At 43.1% G+C, this 26807-nt stretch overlaps 1 long non-coding RNA gene across 1 annotated transcript; it reads left to right on the forward strand.

Annotated features, from left to right (window-relative positions):
• Positions 1–495: 495 nt before the first annotated feature.
• On the forward strand, positions 496–25944 carry LOC116710216 (uncharacterized). Its single transcript, XR_004337066.1, has 3 exons — positions 496–1387; positions 3225–3376; positions 21322–25944. It is a non-coding gene; the product is annotated as an uncharacterized LOC116710216 (long non-coding RNA).
• The last annotated feature ends 863 nt before the right edge of the window (positions 25945–26807 follow it).

A 26807-nucleotide genomic window follows, 5' to 3' on the forward strand; every position in this document is an offset into this window, starting at 1 on the left:
TATAGAAATTTATATATTTATAAATAAAAAAATTTAAATCTTCAGGCAGATTCATTGAACTCTGATCTGCCTGACGTGATTGCATAAAAAAACATAATCACTTCTCTTGAAATACAAAGCATTCTTTGTGGCGCTACAGTAATTAAGTTTTTAACATCCGACAACCTGGATTGTTCGCTTGATTTTCTCTCAAGCTGTGCAGTCTGAATGAGGAAAACAGAACGTCTGAGTCAATCTACGAGAGTATTCGTCGACGTTAAATGATTTCGACTACGCGAAATGACCTGAGAGGAGCTAGAAACATTTTTTGAAAAAGCACATCTGAGCTGCCTGTCAAACACAGAGTGTCTGAGTTCTTTTCTCCCTTTTCCCATTCAATTCAAGAAGTTTTTGTCTAGCCTCCTTGAACATGTGTTCAGCTTTCCAGCTTCTTCACCCCCCTCTAAGAAGAGCCCATGCTCCATCTTGTGAAAACATACACACACACACACACGCCCACGCACACACACACACACACACACACACACACACACAGAGGAAACAAAGACTCACTTCCATGGACACACAGTCGGTGGGAACAATAGATGTAGAGGGGACACCTGCTGGTCTAACACACCCCGTCCTCCTCCCTCCATCCTTTCTATTAAGATTCTCTGTGGGTAGTTTAGCCATGCATGTCGTGGTGAGATCCAGTGAATGATAATGAACTGGGCAAAGTGGAGAGTTTTTGTGTGTGAATGGACCGAGAAGAGGAGGAGGCTTGTTGAATCAGTCCTTCCATCCCCAGCATTCCATCCATCCATCCGGTCCTCCTCCGTTACCTCACCGCTTCTTCCTCCTCCTCCTCTTCCTCCTCCTTGTCGGCGGTGTGTCGGCTGGAGGGACGGCCCCCGTGCTCTGACACAACTCACACACGCAGACACACACCTCCGCGATGTGTCACTACCCATTCCACCTGCCTCTTCCCGTCATTCCCCGCTCGCCGCTCCGACTGCCCACACTTGCTGCACTTCCCTCCCTCGGTTTTTAACCCTTATTTATTCATTGCATTTATTCTGTCCCGAGACCTTCCTTTCACTCCTCCGTGCCCTCCATCACCCCCATCATCACGCCACCACCACACACACTACACACGCCATGTGTCACCACCACAGAGAAGAAAGAAACATTCTCCAGTCGACAAGTGGAAGAGACGAAGAGGAAGAAGACAGCAAAGTGTGGAGCGCGTGTGGAGCCCGGCGACACCACTGTCCGCCTCCAGCCGGAGCCTCCTTTGATGGAATATCCCGGACGGCGGCGCGCGGAAGGAGGGAGCAGAAGGAAGGAGAGGAGAGGAGAAGATTAACGGGGCTGAGAAAACGGGACAGGCAGCGATCGCCTCGAGAGGGTACGAAGACTCACAATGAAAGAACAAAAAATCTATATTTAAGACGTTCTCTTGCCAATCATGTCTCTTTAACAACTATAGCGCTTTCTTCTGTCGCTTTCGGCGTTCTCCATTCGGGTGTTCGTCTCCCGCTCTGCAGCTGCGGCTCCAGTTTTGTCCACAGGCTCTGTTTGGGACTTTGACTAATTGTGAAGCCATTTCCAGGACTTGGGCGAAGACGAGCCTTTTCCTCCTCCTCCTCCTCAACCCCCCGCTATGCCTTTTTTCATTCTAATTAATTCCCCCCAGTGCAGACCCTCAAAGAATCCCTCTGTCTTTCACTTTCTGTAAGTCTAACTAATTCTCCCTTCAGCCCCATGTGCTGTATTCTCCCGACTCCCCCCGTCTGTCTGCCTTTGAGAGGCAAATAATTGGACGTGGAGATTGGCTTTTCTCTGCCGAAGACAGAGGACAGAGGCACAATTACACACACACCCACACGCCCCCCCCCCCCCCACACACACACCTGGAGCAGAGTGTGTGTGCAGTGATGCTCTGTGTTGTGTATTTTGTCTCAACGCTAGAGTTGAAACTTGCTGAAGAAATGTTCTGATCGGGTTATGTGGGTTATGTTCAAAAGACGACCCAGGCGTAGTTGGTTTTCTCGGACTTTTCCAAGTTGTACGTGGTTTAAATATCGTTTTGTTTGTTTTGTGTGGCTAAAGAAGGTGAAAATCGTTCTTGCGTCCATATCTATGTCGTTTTCCCACTTTGACCTTTTGGTACTTTGGCAGTTTTTTTTAAATAATTTTTTTTTTATTATCAGAAACAACTTTCTCACATACAAGCAAGAAAATGCCAAGGGGAATGTTTTGCACTAACTTTGATTGTTCCATTTTTTTTTTTGTTTGTTTTTTGTTCATATTCTTCAGTAACAAAATGCAGTTAGGCGATATGGATAAATGTTACCTCTCATGGATCTGAAGGTCATGGTCTCCCGTACTGCAGGAGCGCAGACAGATCCAACCAGGACTGGAACCACAATCGGTGAAAAACAAGAAATTTAAATATATTTATGATAATTTCTCTAATTAAGTGATCAAAAACAGTTAGCCAAAGAAATATACTGAAATATAATGCTTAGATGCGTGGGTACAAAATGGAAATAGATTAGGAGGAGATTGCAAAATCCGGGTAATAATTGGTCAAACCGACCAGAAGTTCTATATTGTAGGTAAAATATTGCGATTAAAGGTTATAGAAAAAATGTTTGCTGGTTTTGGTAAAGAAAGTACCAATGTTTAGCTAATTAGAAAACAATTTTGACATCCTCTAAGATTTTTGCCTTGTTGCTGAAATTTCGTTTTCACTCGCCAGCTTGTAAGGATTTATTTCTGCGAGTTTCCGAAGTGAACTCCTCTGTACGACTTAAAACAATGAAGAGACTTGTTGAGGCGAGGATGAGGAAGACGGAGCGGAGGTGTTGAAGTGGGAAAACCTGGGATGTGTTGCCATGCTGGCCACATGCGGCCCTGTTGGAGGAGATTAGGACATGAATGGGAGGCTTTTCGCTCCGCCTCACTCGGAGACTAGTTGCCAAGTCTCAGAGACCTGACGCAAACTCACCAAAAAGAACCAATCAGATTGTCGTAGACATTTTCCTACACACAATTAACAAAATGGGGACTCTAACGTGTTCCTGGTGTATCCGGCAGTTTTGTCAACGCTCTGTTCAGAATCTTGTGGCATATAACTCACAGTCTTTTCTTCTCTCCATTCTCTCCACCTTCCCACCATACATCTCCCTCTTCCTCTTCCTCATCGTCATCCTCCTCACGCTCATACTCCTACTGCACAGCTCCATCGAGTCCAGCCTCACACACAAACACGCACGCATACACCCCCCCACACACTTTGCTGTGGAGCGTGCACGTGTGTGGGCACTCACCACAAGTGCATGTGTGAGTGTGAGGATTCAGCCAGTTGGACAGACGCAGCGGCGGCTCGGAGGTGAGTGTTTGTTTGTCGTCCGTTTTATTCCACAATTTTTCCTCCTCTGGTCTCGTTACCTCGGGAAGTCTGTGTGCGGAACTAGTGACAGCGGTGGAAGGAGTTGGGCTTAGCAGTTCGGGTCAAAGGTGGCACTGGTGACATTTGGAGTAGATATGGAGCTGAGATTTTGTTGGTGTCATTTCCGTCTGTGGGTGTGTGTGTGTGTGTGTGTGTGTGTTGGAGTTGGTGCCACAGGGTGAGCCTGGCTCAGTCAGTACGTGTTCTGGTTAAGAATGACTGACCACAGCTTGAATCTTTTTCCCCGACCAGATCGTTCCACTTGGAGCCCGCGAAGCGTTCGCTCCATTTTTCCCCACTTCCTCATCTCTTTATTCCGTCTCCAACCCCCCGTCCGTCCTGACGCTAACTCATTTCACTTCAGGGACTTAATTGGAATTCCAGTTCTTAGGCCGGCTCTTGCGTACTAATTACGAATTTTCACAGAAATGATTTATACATTAAACGATCTCTCTTCGCTTCTTTCAACCCTTATCTTTGTTGCTCTCTTTTCCACTACCCCCCCCCCCCCCCTCCCTTTACTCCCACGACACACACACACACACACACACCCACGCGCACGCCCACACACATACACATATGCTTGTCCGTGGCAGATTTGAAAGTTTCCCGGCGGGGTTGAAGAGCGAACAGAAATAGATCTGGTTCTAAATCAGGACGAGGCGCTCGGCACATGCAGCCTTGCTATCCTCCCTCCTTCCTGCTGCTGCCAGCAGCTACTGCACTCAACATATAAGGGAATGAGAATAACAAAGTGAAAAGTTTAAAAGATTGCTTTAATGCAACGAAATTAAACAGAAGGTGGAAAAACCAATCGGCAAAGCTCGCCAAATCCTGCACGCACAAATTCCCAGAGGACAGAAAAGGACATCCGTAATGTTTAAAGCAAATTTCACCTGTAAGACAAACCGCCAATAAACATGGGATGAGCTGCGATGACGTGAAAGCGATAAATCGCTTCTGAACAGTCAAACTTTGTAAAAGATTCCAGGCGGCTTAAGCCGTATGGATCGCTCCGTTCCACCTCCCACGGACGGATTAAGAATCTCAGGCTGGAGTTGAGATACGGATCTGAAGCCGACGAGTTTCCGACCGCCCCGGCTGTCTGCCCACCTGTCTGTCTACCTGCCACATGGAAGTATGACAGGCCTGATCCAGGAGCAGTGATAGGATAGGTCACAGCCCACCAGCTGCCTCCGGCGGTGCTGGACAGGCGACGGGAAGACATGATGTGGCAGAGGGGGAAAAAAAAACAAAGAATGATAGGAGAATAGGAGGGGGGTGCCGGGTTGAAGCAGTGAGTGTGTTCATATGTCAGACTCTGAGTTTGTGACAAGACAGTGAGAGATAAGTGGAATGGGGAAGGAGTTGTAGGGGTGGGATAAGATAAGTAGCACCTGGGTTTAGACAGAAAATGAAAGATAAGAACAAACAAAGAGAGGAGAGGAGAGAAGAGGAGGCGGTGAAGACCATCTCTCCTACCTAACCAGGGCTGGTGTCACAGTAAGACCTACTTGTCCTCTACACCCCTTTTTTTTCTCTCTCTGCTCTCTCTATTTTTTCCTTTTCTTTTTGTTTGACAATGAACTGACAGTAAAGAACAAAAGAAGGCATAATGTATGCAAACCCTCCTTTCCCCTGCAGTCAGCAGGGAAAGAGGATGCAGCAAGGAGAACATAGGCGGCAGGAAACCATAATGTACGGGCTGATTGCGGTCGATGCACAGCGACCGAAAGCATGAAGCAGTGGCTCTCTCCACTAAGGATTTACGTGAACTGATTACAGTCTATGGGACACCGTACCTCTTAAAGAGGTGAGCAAAATGAATTACCTTCTTTTCATGACTTGTTAGAAAACACAATGGAAGGATTGAGTTTGACTCGGCTTAACTTACTTTTAAGTATCGATTTTCCTTCACCTTAAACCTAATAACTTGCTTGACCAGACTTAAAAAAGCACTTTTATCCACACCTAGTGGCAGAAATGCAAACTGCAACTAGTGTAAGACCCACTGTCGCAACTTTCCGTTTTGGAACGTTTGATCTGCATCAGAAGTCATATCTGACTTTACATGTTCTGGTTGCAAGAAGACCGGTGGGATTTGCTAACTGTTGTAACGCTAACTGTTAGTGGCAATAAAGGACTACAAGTAAGAATAGGGATGATTGCATCATGGTTTTCTATTTTACAGACTGAGAGAAGCGCTAATAAAAAAACTTGTACTGACAATTTTCTAGAAATTGAGGTTTAGGCTATTCAAAATTTTGTTGTCTTTTTGGCAGAAGTCCAAATATGTTGAATATTCTTTCTGTATTTTTGACCAGAAAGTAAAAATCCACATGAGAGATCAAATGCAGCACATCATTAGTTAGACCTGGACGATATGGCTGAAAAACAAACCACGATACCACGCGTTTCATATCAATCAATATTGATAATTGTGGATTAGTTTGTTTTTTTATTTTAAGTATCTGAAGCTTTCTCATTTTATCCACAATTTTCTCTCCACGTTGTTGCATTTTTAAGCAGTCATGAGGCAAGATGACAAACTCTGAAACTGCTGCTGTGCAAGTTACTCAACGACTTGTTGCTAGGTAACTAAAGAGCGAGTTAAGTTAGTTGGTGCCACCAGCTTTGCCGTGAGAGGTTGAACGGCTAAAGTCTTTCCTCTGCCTGCGTCCCCCAGAATCCTGTGTAGTTCTGGATCGGAGTTCTGAGAATATTCTATCAGACATATTATCTATTGATATCAGTCATGCGTCTGTGGCTATATATATTGTTATTGATTTATTGTCCAGCTCTACTACCAGGGAGGCATAGACTGGATTGACAGTACACCAAGGTTTCAAATCCTCTAAAATTGTCCATAATATTATTCCTTGTGTCTACACTTACTTTAATTAGACACTATGCAAAGTGTTTGAATGTTTTATACTGTTGTATGAAGCACGGGGTGGCAATTTGTTTATCAGAAACAAAACTCTTGGCTCAATAAAAATACAGTATATGCAAATCAAAATCTGCCAAGTGTATGAATAATTCTGGACCAACCTTCACAAATGCCGCCTTGGCTGAGGTGATCATTTTCTTCGAGCTTCTTGGTCTGTTTTTACTCAACGTTATTGCATCATGAGAATTTTATAGCAGCCTATGCTAACCATCAGGCAGATATTATGTGATTTTGTAACATTGTCAGTTCTGTTCTCTTTGGCTTTGATATTTTCTACAGACCCTAATAGTATCTTTTGTGTTGCATCCCCAGAGAACGTAGTGTTCCACTACGAACAGAAAATAGAAAATAAAACAAGAGTGGAAATTCATTCATTGGTTGGATTTTTACCAAATGCCACAGAGCAAAGTTAGCCCAAACCATGACAACATTTCATTCATTAAGTGCACTACTACAGTTGAACAGACGAGTTTTTCTGTCACGTTTTTTTGTCAAAAAAAGCGCTTATGTCAAAAACTAAGATTACGTTCACAAAGCAGGCAAATGGAACTCAAACCAGATTTTGGTTTTCTTGCCCAAATGCGACTTTTTCACTGCAGTCTGAACGGCCCAATTCTGATCATTCACCCCCCCAAAGCATCCGATCCGGGCCACTTTCGCATGTGGTACTAATTTGGATATATCAAAGCGTCTGCCGTCTGAACGGTCAGGTCGTATTCTATCTGACTTTTACTTTATTGATGTGACATGCATCATAATTCTGCATGAGAAGAAACCAGACTCTGTGAATGTGAACTTAAAGAAGGACCCACAGTTCTGAACAAAATGGTAATGTTTTTATGAAACAATATTAACATATTGAAGCATATGCTTGTCTTTTGCCTGCCCAGAAGCAGGTGTGTATGTTACAAATAGCCTCAGACTGCTTGGCCAACAACCAGTGCCATAGCAACTACACTAGGGTTGCTTTAGCTATGTCTGGTTTGGCCTATTGTTGTCCATGGTAAGAATGGTTTGATGATGTCAAATCATCAAACCCAACTCACCCAACTCGGGTGAGTCAGATTGCAAACTGGATTCAGACTGCAGTGAAAAGGTCGCATTTGGGGAAAAAAAAAAAAAAAAATCAGATTTGAGTTGCATTTTCCTGCACTGTGGCCTTAGTTTTTGACATAAGCGTTTCAGGGTTGAATTCCCCCCATTATTCTCTTCCTATTTCCTGTAAATAAGCACCACTAATGACGTATGAAAATGATCTTACTCATATACGTCGTTAGGTTTTTTTTTTTTTTTTTCACCTGGTAAGACCAGGTTCAAACAGAACTTCAATCTGATGAACTGATAAACGACGGGATTATTTTCCACGTAGATGCACAGAATTCTTTGTCTCCCCTCACTTTGGCCATCCTCCACTATGTCTCCCCACTAGATAATTGATGGTTTCTCAGTAATACACACATTACAGAGCCTGTCACACACACACTCAGTCATCCTACTTGACTGATGATTTCAGCTGCGATAATTAAAGAAGCATTAGTCGTAAGTGAATAAAACATACATCAATCCTGCTTCCAAACTTCCCATCTTTCTGACCCCCCTCTTCCTCCAGTCATGGCTGTGGTTGTTTGTTTCTTCCTCTCCTTCTCTTCTATTGGATTTTTTGTTTGTATGTTATATTTCATCACTTCTCTCCATGCTATTCTCCTTTATCTTTTTATTCTTCTTTCTTCCGGCTCCTTTTGTCATCTTCCCCCTCCTATTTCTGTACTCATATCCTCTTCTCCTGTTTTTTTCTTCCATCTACTCCCATTTCCTAATTTATCATTGCCTCTCCGTTCTTACACATCACCTCCTCCCCTCTGATTCCATCCTCTAGCTTCTTGTGTTCAGCATTCCCAGGAGAAGCAACAACGTTCTTAGCCGAGCTTCATGTGCACACACGGAGACATTTGGAAACACACTTTATCTAGCACGAAAGCACGCACACTCCCACACATACACACACCTTTTCGACACCGCAGGTGCTGCATCAAGATAAATGAGCCGTCATTAGCCAATCAGGTCAGCCGGTGGGAGGGCGATGGAATACCAAGGAGCGAGATCAGCCGGTGGAGGTCAAGCCGCTGACAGGGAGGGTGTTTGTGTGTTTCTGAGAGTGTGTTTCTATGTTACCTTGTGCCGCTGCACGCTGTGATATTGAGAGGGAGGATTCCCTGATTAGATCTGAGCTCCTACAAAGTTTTCTTCTTCGTCTTCTCCTCCTCCTCCTCCTCACAGCTCCTCACTTCCCTTCCTTCCGCCATTGCCGTTTCTTCTTTTGTTTCTTCCCCCCCCAGCAGCACTCCTCTGGGAAGTGGAGGAGTGCTGCAGATTGTTGCTGCCGCCATTTGATGGCCTAATTGGTATCTCCGGCCTGTTGTTTTTATCTCCTCATCAGCAGCTCGTCAAAGTGAAGAAGGCAGAGGTTGAGGAGGAATTAAAAGCTTTTCACATGCTTAGCATCTGCCTCTGAATTTCCTTGTGGGGTGGAAAGGCAGATGCATGAATTGTGTTTCCCTTGGCATCATCTCAAGAGAAAAAGCAACTGAAGTTGTACAAAACAAAGTTAAACTGGCACAAGGTTGAGTAGCAGCTCTGTAATCATCCATTATCTATTGCATATCAAGATTGCATTAACACTGAAAAAACACAATTGAGCCGTTTCCATTAAATAAGGGATGCAATTAAGACCACCCGTGAATAACATAGTTCACACAGTTATTTAAAAACACACCGCACCAACATCCTCCTCCCATTTCCTGTCGTCTTCTTTGTCTTTTCCGCCAGCAGTAACATCCAGCTGGTGATCACATGACTTGTGTGATGTGAAAAAATGTGCTTCCATTGCAGTTTTGCCAAACACGATAATTTCCATTCGGCTGACTTTTTTTGTTCGTTTTTTTTTTTTCTCCAAAATTGGTGCGTTTGCATTAGGTGAATTTGTTTTCGTACTTCTAATTTGCGCAATGTTACGGTTAATGGAAATATAGCTTCAGAGACACACACGACAAACAACCCTGCACACCTAAGGACAATCAACATTCAGGTGTTTGGATTGTGGGAGGAAGCCTAGCTACCTAGAGAAAACCCACACATACACAGGGAGAACATCCAAACTTCATGCAGAAGGACCCCAGGGAGGGACTTGAACCCAGAACAAAGTGCTGCAAGAAACTACACACATATTTGTGTATCTCTCTATAGTCTCCAAAATATTGGTAATGCAAATGAATGAATGAACCTAATAGGGAGGGCAAAGAACTAATCCAATAAAAACGTTGAATATGATGCTCTGAATCTACAGACCTTTGGGAACTGCCCATCCTACATAGCCCCTGACCCTTTAGCCCATCCCAAAAGTAGTGAGTCCGTGGTCAGGGACGAGGTTCTACCCCAAGTGGAGGGGTTAAGTATCTTAGGAATGTCTTCACAAAGAAAGGAAAAATGGATAGGGAAAGCAAAAGGTGGATTGTTGCCGCATCTGCAATGATGCAAGCGCTGTACCAGTTTGTCGTGGTGAAGGCGTAACTCTGAATGAACCGGTCAATCTATGTTCCTATCCTCACCTATTGTCACAAATTTCAGGTAGTGACCAAAAAACAAGATCGAGGATAGAGTATGTCAAAACAAGTTTCCTCCGCAGGGTGTCTGGGCTCTCCTTTAAGGACAAAGTAACAAGCTTGGTCATCCAGGGGGGACTCACATTAGAGCCGATGCTCCTCCGCATCGAGAGGAGCCAGTGGAACATGGCTCAGGGATCTGGTCAGGATGTACGCCTCCCTGGTGAGGTGTTCCAGGCACCAGAAGGAGACCCAGAGGAAGACCTCTTGGTCTCTGTTAGGACATGGAGGGACTATGTTTCTGGGCTGGCCTGGGAACTCCTTGGGATTCTCCCTGGAGAGCAGGCCAGCGTGGCTTGGGATGCTTCTCACACATCCTGATTCTGGATTATAAATCCATTACTATATAATGAGATAATGGATGGATGAAAGGGTAACTTTTTCAAGATTTAATGGAAATCCTAATTTCTTTGTTCTTGGTTAAGCTGTGGGCCAAGGTAATACCATAACCCAGGGTTTAGGCCTGGGTTATGGTTGGAGTTTAGGTTAGACTTGACACATTAATGGTAACCAGATATGAATAAGTGACGTAATAAGGACTGATATAAGTTTTTAGTTTTGTGTGTGTGTGTCTGCCTGTGTATTTGTTCAGCTATCCTATTAAGGACCTTCTCTGGCATATTTACTCATCTTATGAAGACCGATGGGCCTCATATGGACCAAAGCCTGGTGTTAATATGGTGGACCCCCTTGTTTAGGGTGTGAATTAGATGTTGGTTAAGGTCAGACATACTGTTTAAGATTATTTACTAGGGGTAAGGTGTGAATTAAATTTAGGTCAGGTTTAGTGTTAGGCATGCACTGTTCATTATTAGGTGTAGGGTAAAAGTCAGGGTTGGGCAGTAGAAATGAATAAAAAATGAATGGAAGTCAATCCAAAGTCCTTGTGAAGATAGAAAGACATACTTGTGTGTGTGAGAGAGAGTTCAGTAGGCTTTCAGGATGGCTGCTGGCTTTCTTTGATCACTAATCCTTCCTCTGGCCTGACTTTCTGTCCGTTACACATTTTTTCGTCTGACCATCTTTGTGTTTTCCTCTCATCTCCACTCCAGCGCTCGCCTCATGTGTCCCGTTGCCATGTCTGCATAGAGAGCAGCTTAGAGGCGGATATCTAGGGCAGGGTGTCCTCTCGCTCAGTCTTTCTGACTCGGCCTCTTTCTCGTTCCTTCGCATGCCCCTGCTTTAGTGTTGTTGGATTGTTTTTTTCCTCACATTTAGAATGTCAGGCTTTTCAAATACAAATAACACTGAAACTTTGTGAGTTTTAGTTCACTGATTTAATCCTGTGAGCTAGAACACTTTTCCACCACCACCTACATGCAAAGTAGGTACAGGCACAGATTAGAGTTTGAAATGCTTCCGCACTTATAGGATATGCTGCTTTCTATAAGACTACAGCTACCTTAAAATAATCATTCTGTTTGAAGGAGAAAATCAGTGTTCAGGACCAGTACATTCGCAAGGCTGTGAAATAAGTTATTTATTCCGATTATAAGGAGATTGATTTTGTTAAAGATGCCAATAGTCTTTAAAAGAAAAACAGATTCTCACGAGGATCACTAAATCCTCGTGAGAGAAACTAATTACCTTCCTCATGTTCTGAGCTGAGTGTAACGGGATCCATGAGTAGTTGTAACAGCAAATTACAACTACTAATTGGAAAATATTTATTTCTGATGTAAAAACAATACAGTAGTAACACTGTAGGTTATTCAGTTTAAATATTGTCACACAAACATTGCCATGTTGTTCATGCCGCAATGCATTCTGGGTAAATGACATCTAATGGTCCAACTGCCTGTCTCCGTCCAGCCAAAACAATGATAAGTAACATTATTAAGCCTTTTCAAGTTGAACCAGAGCTCGTTGAAATCGATAGGAATGTAGAAATCACAAGAGGTGATGAAGGTGAGGAGGACCAAAGAGAAGAAGAGGACAGAGTTGGGCGTAGGAGCTGGTGATTTACTGCTGCCTTCAGCTTCATAATGGAACAATGAATGACATGTAGCCCAGGTCGGACTGTGTGATCCGGTAAATACTTCTACAGCTCTTTGTCTGGTTCAGCAACAGCACCGGAGAGGGTCCGATCCTCTCCGGTGCTGTAGTGGTTTTACATTCAGTATCGGTTTTCGAGCTCCGTTAGCATGTCGAGTAGTAATAGCTCCATTAGAGCTGCTTGTCTTTAATGTTTCTCACAGTGTCTGTAACACTGTGTCCGGTTAAGCAACAGCTGTGCTGTTTAGGGTCCGGTGTCGGTGGCAACAGGTGTTTAGGGTCCTTTCGGTCGAATTGGTGGATTTAGTACCAGAGGCAGGAAATGCTCCGTCTCAATGTCTTCTCGAGAGAAATGTTGACTAAATGGCTCTAGTCACTACAACTAAAGCCATTCAGTACTTTAGTCTACAACTACTTTAAACTACAACCATAGGCAGACTACAATTGTAAAACAGCACAGAAAAATCATTGTTCAGAACTTCTCCTTCTGTTTGGTGATTGGCCCCGATGAAATTCAACCAGAGAAACTGAGCTTTATAGCTTCATCCCAGATGGAGCTATGAAGGAAATGAGAATCAAGTGGATTCCATATAGGAATATGCAAAATCCATGCAAAACAGACCTGGATAGAAACCCAGAACCTTGTTGCTTCAAGGCAACAGTGCTACCAATAGCGCCTTAGTGCTGCCTACTCCTGCTGTCCACTATCATGATATTCATATTTATTTTAACAATTCTCATTTTTTAACAAATCTATATTAATATAGATTTTAATGCCCAGAAAAATATTTTCGATGTTTCCTTATATTGTTATACACAACACGACCAGCTACCTCTTTCAACACCATAAAGCTCCTGTTGACCATCCGGAGAATGTTTCAATACGTTAAACATATTTCAGATGTGAGTTGCAAAAGCATTGTGAAAGAATAAGTAAAGGATTTGGATGATAAAGCGAAGCAGTGGTTGGCAGGTAGAACTGAGAACAGGTGGAGTGGTGATGTTGGACTGATTTCTCATGTGTGTATGGGGGAAGTTAGAGATGCGTGTGTGTGTGTTGGAGACAAGCACAAAGCAGAGGCCTGTGGAGAAGAGAGAAAGCTCCAGTGTGTTACAGAGTCAATAGGCTCTTTGTTTGCTGGGCCTGGGAGACAGTTAGCCATTAGAACAGACTGGGACTCCACCATACTGAACCTCACCTGAATATGACCACACCTGATGAAACGTCTTGAATACCAAACAGTGACAGAATGTCACAGATTATTTCCAACCATATTTCCCTTTTGGATGCACAGTTTTGTAAGTTCTGAACCTTTGGAGGAGCAGGACTGCTGGTGAAGTTGTGGTCTTCAGTTAATCTGTGATTTTGGGGGGAGGGCGGCGCAGGACAGTGTACCTGAGAACTGGACAGAGGGCATTTTGTGTTGGACGAGGGAGAGAGCGGCAGTGAGAAGGAGTCGGAAAAACAGAAAATGGGAGGAGTGGAAGACAAAACGAGGTGGAGGTTGGGGCAGGAATGCAGCCTGTACAGGTAAAGCTTTGTCCAGGTACCAAAAAACTAGCAAAGAATTCCCGAATCTGCGCTGGTTTCAGTGTTCACGTAATGGTACGGAGAGTGAAACTCGGAACAAAAGAAGGATGCGGCGGCTGGGAAATCACCAGTAGATAAGACTTCTGCACCACAGCCAGAGGGGGTAAAACTGGGAACAGTTTGGAATAGTTGCTGGGGAACAAGATGTAAGTAAGAACAAAACGTTTTCTGAGCTCTTCTGCTTTTATAATGTACTCTGAACATTCTTTAGGTTGTAATGGTCCTCTTCTCAGTTGTACAACTGCATTTAACTATCCTAAATATCTGGGCAGCAAATAATTTTGAATTATTGGTAAATTTACAAAGAAGATGGAGAATGTAGAGAAGGCGAAGTAGATGTTTCTCAGAGACTAATTATGCTGCAGTACAAGAAGTCAGACACACGTTAGTACTAATTTTATATATAGGATTTCTTTGCGTGTCTAAATTTGGCCGTTAATATCAGACTTCACACTTTTCACTCCTGTTTGTTCATGTTGGGCCCCATGCCTGGTTTCTCTTCCACTAAGGCAGCCACCGCTCAACTATTGGTGCAGAACGGAGAGCGCCAGTCACGCTATGCGTCCTCGCGACTGGTTGTGACGACACAACATTATCAGCTGGGTGTCACATACAAAACAGTACAACGTGAACGCTGTACCCTGCCGAGCAGCTTCATAATGTGCAGATACTGTATGTCCGTTTTGAGTCCTCGGACCTCTGAGAAATGAAGCCTGTCCAAGTATGTCGGTGACAACCTAACACTGCTGCTGCACAGGTTACATAGCAAGTTATTGCTAGCTGATGTACCAACCTTTCATAGCTCGCTGTGAGAAGTTGAGAAGCTAAAGTCTTTCCTCTGTCTACATTCCTAAGAGTGAAGAGTGAAAATTCTATCAGGTTTAATTTTGTTGATATTGATCGTGTCTCAATTGCGGTAGATATCCATGATATATCTTTCAATTTCCTTGAATTTGAAAGAATTCAAGGAAGGAAAGGGCAGAGGACATATTTGAGAATCAGCGTTAGAATATAAGGGGAGGAGAGCAGTAGCAGTCAGGCAGGAAACAGACGAGCATAAAAACACAGCAAGAAACAAGGAAATTTGTGGTGAGACAGCACCCATTTCCTTTCTGATCTCAGTAAAATTGAAGCTGATATCGGCGATACCGATCCGACACTTTGTGCAAACACTTAATTTTCCTGTTAAATCTTGGCTTCATGAAATACTAGACATTACTATAATTAATTTATTTCAAACACAGAATTACATTGAAGTAGAAGCCTCATTTGCTATGGCTAGGTTTCTTAAGAACAGCAGAAAATCATACAAAATATGTGAAAATAGTGTTGCAAACTTAAAAAAATAGCAAAAATAATAACCCTACTGAAATAAATCCTTGTTTAATTATTAAGACCTACTGTAAAATGAAAACCGTCATCAGGTAGTAGAAAAAGTAGTTCCCATCCATCCTGTCTCGTTTAGGCAAGATCTCTATAATTAAGTTACTTTCTAACATGCTGTTAAGATACATTATCTCAAATAACTGAAGTATTAAAAGTACTGATGCTTTGTTTTGAGATTCGATCTTCATAAAGCTTAAAGGTCTGGTATCGGAAGTACTGATATTTCAGCATCAATCCGCACATGACTACAAGGAACACAATGAAGGAAAGAAGAAAGGGCACAACATTTAGAGAATCATCTTTCTGCAAGGCGTAGGAAGCCTACATCCAAAGGCAGGTCGTAACTTTGAATAATGGAAAACGCTCTGGGTGGAAAGTCTCTGGAGTGTTGACCACTGGGATCGGCATTAGGATTCTGTCACTGAAACTGAAAGGCACAACGCTAAGCTTATCTATGCTTTACGCACGGACACACACAGTACGCACACGCTCGCATGCCTGCGTGCGCTCCTGCAAACACTGATCGCCTTATCTCCTCGTCCAAACAAGAAGATAACAAATAAGGCACATTGTCTGTTTCCACAGTGGATCTCGATAAGACTCAAATCAGCTTAAATGCTCACAAACACACACCCATGCATATAATCACATAAAGGGAAGCAGAGTGCGTGTTCACAGGCAGCGGGCTGAAAAACTGGGATTTAAAACAGGGACAGATGACTTTGACAGTCATCCTACCAGCTCCAAACTCTTTGAGTGCTCCTCTTTCATTCTTAAACCCTTCATCTCTGCTTGTCTTTCCAGCCCTTTGACTCTCAAATCCCCATGTTTGTCAATAGAGTTGCCTCTTAAAATATAGAAACTCACCTTTTCTTTTCATCTAAAACAACGTATTCTGATGCAGCAGATACATTTTTTTTTTTATTTTTTTTTTAATATCTGCACTATTATTCTTTGTGATTAAGGTGATTATCTTCCTAAATATTTCAGGGCTGAAGATTTCTGCTTGTTAGTTTAGCTTAAATATAAGAAAAATCAACAAAAACAAAAACTGATACATTGCTGGCATGGAGTGGCAAAAATGTGAAATGTTTGTTTTTTATTTAAGGAGATTAATAAGAATGAAACAACAAAACTACTTTAGTCCTTTTTACTACAAAAGCTAATTCTACTTTTATAGCAACAATTCATAAAATTAGGTGAGACTTTCAAAACAATACAACCACGGTCAATGAAACAAGATGAAACAATGTTGTATTATTTTAAACAGTTTAATCTGCTTGAGTTCCTGTATATTTTCTCTCCTTGGTCTAATATGAGATTGTTATAGCATGGTAGTCATAAGGAAATACACCTTTTTGACCACAAGATGGCAGCAAAATACTTTTAATACCATTCTTGGTATGTGTAAAATTTGCATTAACAGGTAACCTGTAGTCTTTTCCAGAAGCGCTTCTGCACTTTTACACTCTACACTGTTTGGTTGGTTTTCCATTACAGTTGTCATCATGCTACTTTTCGGCGACAGAGTCTTAAAAGTAGCATGATGGAATCTGTACATGATGCTAACACAATACAACGCAACAATGGAAGACAGGGAAACGATAGAACATTCTGCTCAGTCTGTCATTGTTCTTCAAAACTCCAAATATGCTCAGTCACCGTTGTGAGTTTCCACTGTTGTGAGTTGTGTTATTGTAAGGTAGTCACTCTTGTGTCACAACTGGTGACTCTGCTGCCTGGCCAATCAATGCTAAGTAGGTGCTAGTGGAAATGAGCCGAAGTGGGAGCAGTTAGGGGCAATTCTCTGGGGTTAAATGAATACAGATGTCATATTAACACATTGTAACATGACACAATGTCTCTGGCTCTCCTTGCTTAGGTCCTGGAGACACAGAGTAAGCAGGTCTCTGTTGACCTGAGGAGTCCACATGGTTTAAACTTGGCGAGCAGTTAGGAAATGTTTTTTGTCAAAAGACCATTCAGTTCTTTAAACACCAATAGCTACATTTTAAAATCGACCCTTTTACAGGGAGTCAATGCAGTGATTTAGGACCTGGTGCTGTATCATCCATTTTATGGTGTTGGTAAGGACTCTGGCAGCAGCATTTGGATGAGCTAAAGACGCTGAACTGTTTTTACACAGACATGTAAAGATAGCCGTCTGTAATCGGACCTAAATCTAAATTTCCTTGCTAGACAGCAGGAGGTGTTATGTACAGCCTGGACAGGTAACCAGTCCATCACACAGCAATATGGAGACACACAGGACAAACAAGCATTCACAGACCTAAGAGCAATTTGGAGAAACCAGCTAACCTAGAAGTCATCAGATAACTGCATAGTCATTTTTCAGGACTGAGAGGACACCAGAGTACCTGAAGAGAATCCAGACATGGGCTGGGAGACCCTGTAAACTTCATGCTGAACGATAAAAGTCTGTGCTGTTTATTGTGTGCTTTGTTTGGTCAGTAAAGTCCTTTATCCTTGCAAGGTTTTAAGAGGGTCATAATATGATTTCCCAACAGTTTTCTTTGTGGATGTTAAAATTAGGTCTGTGTTCAAAACAACACAGAGGTTTCTTGCATGCTCTTTGGTCTAGCCTATCCTTATATTTATTGAGACCAAAAAGCAGTGGACAGAAGTCATGTGGAAAGTTGTCAAAAAGAGGCATCATATGATGTTCAAATTAGAAATTTACATACACAGAATAAAAAGACACGTCTACTTTTTTCTCACTGTCTGAAGTTCAATCAGACCCAACTTCTCTTGTTTTAGATCAGTTAGAATAACCAAAATGATTGATTTCATGATATTGTAAAGTTCTGTTAGGTTAACTGACACAAGAGACGATGAGATAAAATATTTGTCTTTTCATCTGGTTTCAACAATACTGTAGATTCAGTAAAAGTGACCTATATGCTTAAGGAATCCCGAAAGTGATTTTAGATTCCTCAGAATACAAGACAACACACAGAGGATCTTGTCTGGTAAATAAGACAAGATCTGCAGCTCCACAGAGGAGCTGAGTCTCTAAGTAGCAAAGTACTTCAGAGCAAATCTGGGGCTGTCTAAAGGGAACTGCACATTGTGAGCTCTGCAGTGCATTTAGCCAATTTACATATGTCTAATTTTTAACACACATAAAGATGTTGGGTTGAAATGCACTGAGACAGAACAGACAACTGAACTTCGTCCTTGGATAGGTTTATCAAACGCATCAATCGGCCTCAAGGCTCCTCTGATTGTTTCTCCCCAACCATCAATTAACCAGAAATAAGAAGTCTATAAGTTAGCAGAAACCTTAGCATTCTCGTCTGTTGTGCATCATTTCACAAAATAATAAACTAAATATCAGATTACTTCAAACTAGGCAAGTGCCAAGTTACATGGCAGGGGTATTCCAGGGACATAGTGCCATGTTGTAGCACAATTAAGTAACTATATGTTTAATTCAGTTGAAGTATGTCATAAAAGAAGTTTGACTTTGTTCATTTAACATCGTATAACTGGACATCTGTCTCTTTAAAAACTCCTGCTGAAACTCTGCCTTCAGGAAGTCATCACAATATGACTCCTCTATTAACCCTTTAGCAATTTTTTAACCTTTATTACACTGAGAACTAGTTCCCGTAATGAGTTCAGGAAACTCGCAGTTCCACCATTTATTTGCTAATTACTGTCGGCTAGTCTGAAGGAGCTGAGTGTGGGAGGTGTGGGGAGGGCTGCTCTGTGAGGGGGAAACTCAGACCGTACTAAGGCCGTACTAGACCCACCCAAGATATTTTGCACAGCTGAATGGTTGCCATGGAGATGAATTGATTTCTCAGGTATGTTTTTGATGAGGGAATAACATGATAACATTATGATGTAAAGCTCAAAAAAGTAGATTTTACATACCACCGCCCCTTTAAAAATACAATCAGTGTGCTTATTCTGAGAAATACATGAAATTTCCTTTGAACTCGATTTTAATTCATGGCCAGGGTTACTGCTTTTGAGGTGACTGAACCAATTAGTTGACATGGACATGTGGGCACACATCTCTCTCAGAATTAATAAAACTTTTATCAGATTACATAATAAACTCATGACTGATCTGTTGTTTTCCTTCAGCCAGTGTCCCACCAAGCGTCGGGCACGCGGCTGTCCGTTCTCTCCGCTGCACTTGCGGACGCTCGTGTACCGCAGTCACCTCCCTCTTCCTCTCTGGTTAACGTTGAGTCATCCACTTTCAGCCGCTTAATAATTCAGAGGGTCCATAAACTGTGTTTTCACCTGTGTCATCTTATGCATTGGTCTGTAAAAGCACCCCCCGGAAACGACAATCCGGCAAAACATTTCTTGTTTTGCCGGATTTGGATGGGGGTGGAGGAGATGTTGAAGGATGTGAGATAGGGATATGTGGGAGACACGAAGGATAGAGAGTGGAGAGAGACAGAAAAGGAGAGAGAGAGGGGGAGAGGGAGAGAAGTGTCTGAGCTCTGTTGTAAAACCTCTGCAGGGCCTTGTAAGCTGTCAGACAAGCTGAGGGTATTAAAGCCATGGAACTGGGAGAGATACACACACACTTTTGGGGACACGCACACACACACAGATGCGGATCATTGTGAGGAGAGAAAATGTTACTCCTGATACCACCATGACTGACTCACTGCTGTGTTTTATGGCTTTCTATTCCTATGTGATTTTCTCTGGCGTGTCACATAGGGTCTAAAGCCATTGGGTACAGAGTGGGAGATCTGCAGACGGGGATTAGATGGATGTATGGGATGGCAGAGCGGGGATAAAAAGAAACCCCCCCCCCCCCCCGAGGTTCGGTGGTATGTACATACACATACACACAGCTACGTACTGTGTAGCCGGGGGCGGTTTTGCCTTTCCTCGTAGGCAGCTTGGAGCGAGGTTCAGCTAATTGCCCCCACATGAGCAGAGCCAAAGACGGCATCAATCCCTAAAGCCACACACAAATAAACACGCGGGCTTGAATGCAGAAATTTTATGTTCAGTCTGCGCCCGTGTCACGCACACTCTCTCTCCCCCCTCCCCTCGCTCCCACTTGCATCCCACCTACATACACACATGCAACACACACACACTGTGCACTCGCTAGCGAGACTTGCTTGCTGCTGCCGCCGCCGCTGCTGACTCAGGTTCGTATTTAATGAAGCTCTCGGTTTCATCTCGCCTCTCCTAATCTCACTGCTCATTTGTGATTGGCTGCAAGCGCGCTGGCGAAAACTGTTAACGTTGGGAGTTTAGTGAGCCTTAAGACTACTTTGGTGGTGAACGGGGAAAAGAGAATGCCCGGGATGGAGAACCGGTGGGAGAAAGTTCTTTGGCTGCAGATGTGGGAAGTTGGAGGGGAAAAATGTGCGAAGAAGCATAATGGAGAAAAACTTTTTCTACTTGCTGAGTGCCAGGGCTCCATGTGCTGCCAGACTTTACTGCAGTGCATGCATGTGTGCGTGTGTGTGTGTGTGCTGACTCACTTATTGATGGAACCTACACGAGTTTACCTACATAACTTCTGCCATTGACAGTACATATGCATGGAACACACACACATTACCATGGAAAGTACACACCTACGTATTTTCATTACAAATGCGCACAAAACATTTTTGATATTCTACTAATGTCAAAAAGAACCCCACACAATTGTGAAATTGCGGTGAGGTGTTTCACCTGATTAGTAGAAAAAATACATCCAGCATGAGGAGATGTCAGATTTTAGCAATATCTTAGAAAAATTAAGAGTGACATAAACCAGTTTTTTTTATTTTTAATTATCATGTAATCGGAATATTTCACTCCGAGCAGACAAGCTCATCTACTGTCAACAAAACATTGACGATGCTCCCTTTTGTGTTTTCACAAATAGACTAAATGTTTCTTCAATTTAAAACTGTTTAAACTATTCTCTGCTGTTTTGTTTATTTGGGGTTTTTGTATGTTTATTATTCTGTCGGCCATTTCTCACATTTTTTCAGTTCAACTTCAGTTCTTTGCCTTCCCTCGCAATTTCACCTGGGGAGTAATCAACTCTCCAGCTGTAGTATCTCCCACTTTGTTAGCCCTTTGTCAGATCATCCTGTTATTCACAGCAGCCTGCTTTAGTGTGTTGCTCTCATAGTTATGTTGAAACTTCCTGAACTTTAGTTTTTGTAAGTTTCTGAATGTTCTTTTTTTTGTTTCGTAGATAGTCACGGACATCTGGGTGAAACGCCTTCATAGTTTTTGTCAGATCCAGTTAACCAAGAACCGTCTGATGAATGCCTAACTCGCCTGTTTTCCTGTGCAGGTCCTTGTGGATGCGGCGCGTCAGGTAGACCATGCCCTTCACTTGTGCCTGCTTCTGTGGTCTGAATGGCTTCTGTCGAAAGAAGAAAAAACGGGACCAAGTGTCAGAAGAGGAGATTGATGAAGACGGGCATCACCGGGATGAGGAAACGGTGGTGTGACGGCAGCACTGTTGGCTGAACTCTCTCCAACTTTAAAACACTGTAACATAAGACCAAGGTTACAGGTTCTCTCCGTATCAGGTGTCTGGGAATGTTCCCATAGTGGAAGTGAAGGGGTTTCAGGTTTCAAATACATATTTTTATTCAGGTGTTTCATGGAAAAGATTTCGTGTTCTACTTCTTTTTCTACTCTTACAAACCAAAAGGCCATCCAAATTTCTTCTCATGATAAGACTGATGAAAATGCAAGCCTCTGAACTCTTTGCTCATCCTCCATTCCCCAAACCTGCTATGCTCTAATTTTCCCTGGGCAGCTGACAGAGAACTTGGCTTTTGCTGATAATATTCAAAAGATAAAAAAAAAAAAAAAAAGGTCTGATTCATTTCTTGCCAGTGTGCGAAAAGACAAAGGTCTCTTAAAATCCATTATTCTGTTCAGGCATACCTCTCCTCGATGCCCCGTCTTTCCCATCTCTACCTTAATTGCGCCTCCTCTGCGGAGGCTGGATTGGAACCGAAGCTCCGTGGAGCTCTGCACCTTCTCACCTGCTTACTTACGTCGGATCGACTTAGCGAAAACTTCAGCCAAGTAAGAAAGTGTAGAGCAATTTCCAGAGTCGCCCGCTGAGGGGCCCCGAGCCCATCTCGGATTTTCACGCTGAGCTGACCCCGATCTAAAGCCAAAGCAGCTGTCCAATCAGTGGCTTAGCTGGAGTGTGAAGAAGGGAGTCAAGGGTCAGAATGAGAAACGGGGGCTTGGGGAACATCACTCCCCTGGTGCTGCCACTTCTCTAATATCCGGACGAGTAATTACCGAGAGGAACACCCACAAATGCTGATGCTTCAATTAATGTACGTCCCTGTGGGAGTCAAGTCTCTCCCCGCAAATGCCACCACAATGCACTTCCAGCTGTCACCTGTTAGAGGGCAGGGCAACGCAAGCATGCTAGGGTGCTCATGTTTTTTCTTGGCTGCCACAATGGTGCTTTCAAAGTAGAAACAAGTGGTTGACATATCTTCTGCCGCCATGCCGCAGGCTTTCCCGGGCGCATCCGGACGCCCAAAGACAAAAGGCCAGCGCACTGGTCTCATTAGCATGCGTGATTATGCATTGCACGTCCAGTCAGGCGGTGGAGATGTAATTAACCTTTTCCAGCAGGAAACAGATGCCTGGATGTCACACACACACACACCCCAACACACACGTCTGCTGTCAGGGAAACAAAGCCGACGTCACGGTGTCACGGAAACAAAGCCCCGAATGCGCCGCCTGGCACTTTCTGATAATCCCCTCACGCATATTTACATTCATGGCTTAGAATACGCCTCGGTGACACCGCCTCCGCCCTCTTACCCCCTTTCCTCTGTTGTCAGCCACCGACCCAAGTCACACCTTTTCCGTTCTTTTCGCCTCAACCGGCCCCTAGTAGTCTCATCCCTGCTATCTTCCTCTTTTTCATCATCTCTCCTTAAACTTTCTCCTTGGTCGAATTCATCCGTTTATTATCAGTGGATGGTACATGGCCGTGCATGGCAGCTCCCGTAGATTAGCCCCCACTCTTGCATTCCCATATCAGGGATTTCTTCAGGCGGGTAAGAAAGTGAAGAAAGAAGCTGCTTTACGACAGATTAATGGACGGCCCTGATTGCGCCTGTTGGTGTGGCTCTGCGCCTGAGCTGAATCGACTGTTTACTCGTTCTCCCGCCGCTACGAGCGGCGAAATGAAACAAAGCAAAAGCCATTTCACAGTGTAGAGCACCTATTATGATTCAGTGTGTTACGGCGCAGCCCTAATGAGAAAGAGAGAAAACGAGAGGAGGAGCAGGAGGAGAGGAAGAGACGATAATGAAAGTGAGTTGGGAGGGGGGGCAAACGCTAGACAGAGCAGTCATGCTAATTGGCTAGAGTGGATAACTTTCTTTGGCGAAAACGAAGGTGTGTGGTTAAAAGAACGGCCTTATCTGTCTACATTGCTCTCATTTAACGATCCCTCCATTTCACCTCTTTTAATGAGAGGAATATTCACCGAGGTAATGGCACAGAACTCGGAGTTGACGGCAATTTCTTGCTCACGCACGCCACGCTCCGAGACGGGATCTGAGGCAAGGCGCTCTCCTTGCCCCAGCCTCCTGCTATGGATCATGACAATTTTCAGGGATTGTAACTCAAGGACAAACAGCTAAAAATAGAAGGGTGGTGCACGACTCCTGCGGTAGCGGCGAAGGGAGGAGGTGAGTACAGGGAAGGACGGGGGAGGGGGGACCGCGAAAATTACTCCTGTCGCATTAGATTTGGGTCAGAGGCGAGGGAAAAGCCGGCGAAGCGGAGAGCGTTCCAGACGGCTGGGAGATTCATCGCCCGCCGCTCCGTGCTTCTCTCCTCTTTTAACACCTTGCCTTTATCCTGCACAGACAGCGGCGGAGGGCTGGGACGCCGGGCGAGTTTCACGGAATGGACGGGGAAGGCATTGCAAAACATTTGAAAGAACAACAATAAAAAGATACAAGGATTAGTACCAGGTTAGACAAGGAGGATAGAAAGGTTAGTGTGTTGTAGGGTGCACCTTGCTTGGATCATACCATTCAATTTATGGCCTCCTGTTGCATTATTCACATGATCCCAGGTCCTGGAAAAAATACAATAAAACCCACCATGTTAAAAATCAAAAACAAAATTCCATCTACGCGGAGCAGACACAATGTGTCATCACAGTTTATTATGTAAATAGGACACACACAGCAAAAGAAAAACTCTAGTTGTCCACTACTTTGGAAATGGCTTGTAAACGGGGTACAAGGACGGACTGTTTTTGGTCCCATAATGGCAGAGCGACATTTGACCGGCTCTGTTGGAGGCAGATCATGTATAGATGGCAATTGGGAGATATTTGGTGGAGAAAAAGCTGAAAAAACAAATGTTATCCAGGTTCCAACATTTAAGCCCCTTTTGCACTGCCCAGCCAGACCCGGGCTGATCCGGGCCGGTATGGCTTAAAAGCAGGGCTGATCGTTTTTGCATTAGCACTTCCAGCCCGGTACCACCTGGCTCCCTGGAACCCCTAGAGCTGCGGTTGAAATTGCGCCGGCCAGACCGGGCTGGTTTGGAGTTAGCTGTTGATTGGTTCATTGGCTGCGCGGGCCGGACAAAGATCAGATTTCTGGGTCAGAGGAGCACTAGACTTTCTCGATGTCTGTCATTTCAATGTGCTGCATCAATAAATTCCCGTCATAATCTATTCTTACCCCACACTGGGATTACAATCACCTCTTCAGCCAAAGATTTGAATGTTAAATGTAAACAACACTTCTCCAATTGAACTGATGAGAAGTTGGTAACGATGTGGACGAGGGGATTTCCGCGTCTGGGTTGCTCTAGCGGGGAAATCCCACCAGTTCTGCTGGCCGCAAGTCCAGCTCTGAGACGACATTCAGATGATATTTTTATTTATTTTTTTCCGTTAAATGTAAAGCTGAGGTAAATGTTTCCGTCAACTTCCTCACTCATGAACGCATTCAGAAAGAGCGGGACGGGAGAACCAAGAAGGAAACTTGATCGCCTCGGTAGCTTTAGCAAGAATTTGATTTACGTGACGTATCCAGCTCAATGCGAAACGACCAGAGCTATGCTGTTCGAACGGAGCCGGCCTGGGCAAAAAGGGCTTTAGTTATCTGTGGAAAAGCTCAAGAATTTGTTGGAACCCTATGTTAAGCAAAACATAGTCCCCCATGTGGTTGGGGACTGTATGGCAAAAAGGATCTTTCTGTGGTTTTGCCTACAGGTTCCATAAGATCTTGGTGGTTTTTACTCACTGGTGTGTGACACAGGGCAGGTATGAGTGCTAATAAGGTCCATCTCCATAAAATGGGTTTCCTGCCCATTTGGTTTTCATGTATAATTCTGGACAGATAGTCGGTCTCAACTGGAAACAAGATGCACACAATTTATCTGGGTCCCATTTTTAACTCATGAGTTGAAAAAAAAAATTGTGTATCTTTAACTTTAATAACTTGCTTTTCATCTTCTATGTCTCACACAATGAGTTAAAGAAGTAAATACCAAAACTGTTAATGATAGTGCCTTAGCTGACAGGAATCAAATTGCTTAAATGGATAATTCAGGACCAGTAATAGTGAACAAACACCATTCATTTACCTACAGGAGCTAACTCTCTTAGCAGTTTTTTTTTCCCTAAGGCTAATGTTTAGGAAAACCTCAACCAACTATTGTGACTATTCCTTTAATAAAACACTTACCTAAATTGCCAGACTTCAATGCAAAACTCAAATGGTTAGATTGCCTTGTTGACTGAAAACCAACTGTTTAAATGGATTGTTATGTTTTCTTTTTAACTGGGGATGTGAGCAGTTCATATGGTGGAAAAGATTTTCTTAACTTCCTGTTTTAGAAATGCACTGTTTTTCTGAGAATTAAAAAAATAAAATAATGACATGCCAAGACCAAAGCAAGTGGCTGCGTTTCATGTAAACACTACTTATAAAGCTCCAAAATGCTGTCACATTAGCCAGTAATGTACCTTTATGCCTCTGGTCATTTAACCAAAGACTGCAGTTATGAACGGGCCACTACGGTGTCCCTCCAACAGGAAACATATGAGGCGCATTTGACAAGACATGCTAGCTGCATTTCCATTACAAATGTGCACAAAACTTTTCCCATAATTCTAATATTTACAAAAAAACATAATTTTGGTTTTGTAGTGTTTCCATTAGCTAAGAAATGCATTTAACATCGCAAAATGTATGAGTTTGCTTGAGTGACAAGTCATTGAAAACTATATTTATATTTCACCTCATCCTAGCACAAAAAGCTTTCTATTGATCAACGTTTCCATTAAGCAAATTTGTTTTCAGAATTCCAATTTGTGCAATTTCATGGTCAATGGAAACGCAGGTACTATAGGGCAGAAGGTGATGTGTAAAATTTCTACAAAATGCATTAGCTTAAACTGATAGTTTGAGATTTCGTTAAAATGACGTCAGATAATTCTCTTGTCACTTGTGCTTTCAATAAGCTGTTCTGCAATACCTTTTTTACAGACCAATCTCGTCTTCTGTTTTTTAATTCACTGCCAATTTCTAAAGAAATGCCTTCCAATGTAAACATTATTATTATTATTATAATGCAAACATGACTCATTCACGGTTCCACAATTTTTAATTAGGAAGTATTTCTCGACTTTGGATCCTAGAACCAAAGAAGAAAAAAAAGTACCGCAAGATCCACATATTCCATTTAATCGTTTTCACTAGATGTTCAAAGTTTTACTTATATTGTGTCCCTTTTAAGGAAACCTAGGAACTGATG

This window comes from Xiphophorus hellerii, chromosome 20 (assembly GCF_003331165.1).
Source record: "Xiphophorus hellerii strain 12219 chromosome 20, Xiphophorus_hellerii-4.1, whole genome shotgun sequence".
NCBI classification, from domain to species: Eukaryota; Metazoa; Chordata; class Actinopteri; order Cyprinodontiformes; family Poeciliidae; genus Xiphophorus; species Xiphophorus hellerii.